The sequence below is a fragment of the Balaenoptera ricei genome, chromosome 2, assembly GCF_028023285.1.
Source record: "Balaenoptera ricei isolate mBalRic1 chromosome 2, mBalRic1.hap2, whole genome shotgun sequence".
Classification (NCBI taxonomy): domain Eukaryota; kingdom Metazoa; phylum Chordata; class Mammalia; order Artiodactyla; family Balaenopteridae; genus Balaenoptera; species Balaenoptera ricei.
In genome coordinates, this window is record NC_082640.1 from 63,204,074 (window position 1) to 63,208,108 (window position 4,035).

The 4,035-nt window shown below is 50.5% G+C and overlaps 1 long non-coding RNA gene across 1 annotated transcript; it reads left to right on the forward strand.

Moving 5' to 3' along the window:
• Window positions 1–1,307: 1,307 nt before the first annotated feature.
• Window positions 1,308–3,724, forward strand: LOC132360389 (uncharacterized). The gene is made up of 3 exons (XR_009501086.1): window positions 1,308–1,395; window positions 2,953–2,994; window positions 3,573–3,724. It is a non-coding gene; the product is annotated as an uncharacterized LOC132360389 (long non-coding RNA).
• Window positions 3,725–4,035: the final 311 nt, after the last annotated feature.

The following is a 4,035-nucleotide window of genomic DNA, read 5'->3' on the forward strand; positions in this document are numbered from 1 at the left end:
CCTTTCTGGCCCCAGAGCAGGGGAGACATACACCTCGGCGGAGGTCTCTTGAGACTGGGAGAGACAGGAGAGGCAGGAAGACAGACAGAGGCAGAGTCCAGATTTTCCATTTTAATTCTGGAAACTGGAGCCTGTCCGGATCCCTGTATATGAATGCGAGGTCTTGCCCTGGCTCTGGAACTGGGTCTCTGCTCCTGCCCTTGCCCCCGCCCCTCCTGAGTCTGTCTCAGCTGCGGGAGTACCTAGGGCTGTTGGCGGCTGGGCAGGCAGAGGGCAGTGTGACAGAGGTTTAAGGAAGACAAACACAGATTAGTCAAGGACCGTCAGACCTAATTACATCTCCAAGAGCCTGACAGCGACATTATTTAGTCATTGGGCCCTTCTGAACCAGTTACACTGGACTCCACTGACGCCCATAGGGCCTCCCCTGGAGTGAGCCAGGATCAGAGTGGGTGCCCACCAGTCCTTCTGGGCTCAGCGAATGGCCCGGGGTGGGGAGGGGTATCTGCATGCACTCCCACCCTGTTAGGCTGCAGACAGTGGCAACTAGCAGGCTGGGGTCACTCTTGGGTCCAGGGCCCTCCAATCTTTCTGTTCCCCAGCATCTAGGTGGTTATGAGACGCAGCAATGGCTTGGAGAAACACCCTGAACAGCCCCGCGCACATGTGTGGGGTGTGTGTGTGTGTGTGTAGAAGCAATGGCTTGTGGCAACAGTCTGTGAGTCTCATGTGCCCTAAGGTGTGTGTGTGACTGAGCTTGGAGATGAGTGCTCAGAGGTGAATGTGGAATAGCTGGTGACAGTATGTGGGGGAGGGTGTCTATGTGTGTGCCTATGAGGGTGAAAGCTGGGGAGGCTTCCTGGAGGGGGAGACAGTGAAGGAGGCTCCTGAAACACATTATCTGGGCTAATCCCCTTTTTCCTCATATCCCATTTCTATCCCTCCTGGCAAAGAGTGGGGCCAGATAATTCCAAATGCCAAGGCTATTTAACTTGGGGCCTCATTACAGAATTATTTTTTCCATCAGAAAATTTGCTGAAGCAAAATGGTGTTTGGCTTCAGCAAATACTAAGCCAGTTTGCTTTCCCAGATCTCACACTGGAAGGAGGGTAGTGAGGAGCCCGGGGCAGTGGGAGACCAACTGGGGACCCTTAATTGGCAGGGAGAACCCTCTGCAAGCAGCCTCACTCCCAGGAGGGCCTCACACTTCTCTGCCTTTGCCTGTGCTGTGCCCTCTGCCTGGAATGTTCTCCCTTGCCCTTGCCCACCTGATGTAAACAACTGCTCTGCCTTCAGGGATTGGTGTACCTGCCACCTCTGGGAAGCCGTCTGATCCCCTTGCCCTCATCACGCCCACAGCACCTACATCTTGCATTGTACTGATTCCTCTGAATGGTGAGTCTATATGTCACCCCCACGAAACTGGGGTTTCCTTGCAGAGAGGATTTTGTTCAATTCTCTAACCTTAGCACAGTAGCTAGTTTTTAAAAGTTAACACATATCGGCCACCTACTATGCACCAGGCACTTTACAAAGAGCACCTCTTTTATTCCTCAAAGCAGCCTATGAGCTCAGTACTCTTCCCAGCGTCCCCATTTTATACAGGACGTTGAGACTCACACTGTCTGGGAGAGGAGGTGGGCCTTGAAGCCATGCCTTTCTGACATCCATCAGAGTCCAAGGTCATCACTGTTATGTGGTACTGCCTCCCTGCAGACAGAGGTTCTGGACTCAAGGTCCAGAGGCCTGAGGTCCATGCTGGCCACACCACTTAGCTCTTTGTCATCTGAAGCCTTGGCTTCTCTGTCCATAAAATGCAAAGGCAGATGCCTCCAGCTTTGAAGGTCTATGCCAGTTAGTGGGAAAGGCAATAATTGTGCATTTGGGTCAACATCTTGTTTTATTTTATTTCTCACATCTTTATTGGAGCATAAATGCTTCTGTGAAGCATTATGTGTTAGTTTCTGCTGTACAACAAAGTGAATCAGCTATATGTATACATCTATCCCCATATCCCTTCCCTCTTGAGCCTCTCTCCCACCCTCCCTATCCCATCCCTGTAGGTTGTCACTAAGCATCGAGTTGATCTCCTTGTGCTATGCTGCAGCTTCCCACTAGCCATCCATTTTACATTCGGTAGTGTATATATGTCAGTGCTACTCTCTCACTTCATCCCAGCTCCTATGTGTCTGCATCTTTATTCCTACCCTGCCACTAAGTTCATCAATACCGTTTTTCTTTAATTCCATATATATGCATTAGCATTCAGTATTTGTTTTTCTCATTCTGACTTACTTCACTCTGTGTGACAGATTCTAGGTCCATCCACCTCACTACAAATAACTCAATTTCATTCCATTTTATGGCTGAGTGATATGCCATTGTATATATGTGCCACATCTTCTTTATCCATTCATCTGTTGATGGGCATTTAGGTTGCTTCCATGTCCTGGCCTTTGTAAATAGTGCTGCAATGAACATTGTGGTACATGTATCTCCAGAATATATAAGCAGCTCATGCAGCTCAATATCACAAAAACAAACAACCCAATCCAAAAATGGGCAGAAGACCTAAATAGACATTTCTTCAAAGAAGACATATATATGGCCAACAAATACATGAAAAGATGCTCAACATCACTAATTAGAGAAAAGCAAATCAAAACCACAATGAGGCATCACCTCACACCAGTCAGAATGGCCATCATCAGAAAATCTACAAACAATAAATGCTAGAGAGGGTGTGGAGAAAAGGGAACCCTCCTGCACTGTTGGTGGGAATGTAAATTGATACAGCCACTATGGAGAACAGTATGGAGGTTCCTTAAAAAACTAAACATAGAACTACCATACGACCCAGCAATCCCACTACTGGGCATATACCCTGAGAAAACCATAATTCAACATCTTTTTTTAAAGATTTTTCTCTCTGCTTTGTTTGTTTAATGACAGCCTTCTGCCCATGGCCTCTGGAAGCTTGCCTGAGTGAAATAGGTATGTTTCCTTCCGGCAGGGAACAGAGCCCAGAGCTGGGGTCTCAGACACTGGGGTTCAGCTCCCACCCTGTGTGGTCTGCACCACCCAGCCCCAGGCCTGGTGACAGAGGGCAAGAGGAGCCAGCTGGCCACAGGGGCTGCGCGACAGGCACTGCTGACTGCAGACAGCTCCCCTCTACCCCCATGTCTGAGGGGCCTGTCATCCTGAGTGTCCCTAAAACTCAGGCTGAATCCTACACAGATCCTCCCCAACCCCTCCGGAGGAGGCAGAAACCCAAGTCCCCAGCTGGGCAGGCAGCTACGGGAGGCAGTGCCCAGGGCGCTGGCTGCCTGAGCGCCCAGCTGTGCCCACACCGCCCCTGGGCACTCCCAGACAAACCCGCCCACACCACCCAGGCCCAGGACAAAGGAGCCCTGGAAGAATGAATCAATGGGCCCCGAGCCACTGCATCTGATCGCTTCCCACAGGGCGTGAATCTCTCTCCTCCCCCGCCCGCCCTCCTTCTTGTTCTGTCTCTGCTTCCTCTTCCCTCCCTCGCCACCTCTTTTCTTTTTTTCCCTCTCTCTCCCACACAGCTGCCTCGTAAGAACTCCAGACGACACTTCACAGCCCTGAAGCAGAGGGAAGGCCCCAGGCTCAAAGTCGTGCTGTTTGTTCTCAGTCAGAGAAAATTCTCACTGGAGATGGTCACCCCAACTCAGGGTATTCGACCCCTGGCCGGCAGGGACATGACTTTCTCATCAGCCTTTAACCTCTGATTAAAGTCCCAAACATAGCTGGGAGTTTGTTGAGTTGTAAGGTCATCCACTATACACACACACGCAGACACACACACGCACGAGCACACACATGCACACATCACACCCACCTCATTGGGCCAGAGGCTAAGTGGATGTATGGGTGGATGCTCAAGAGATGGAAAGGTAGGTGCCACCACGCGTGGACAAACGAGGCTGGCTTGGTAAATGAAGGCATGATGGGAGGGAGGCTGGGGGTGATTGGGAGAACAGAAAGTTGGTGAATAGAAAGATGAAAACA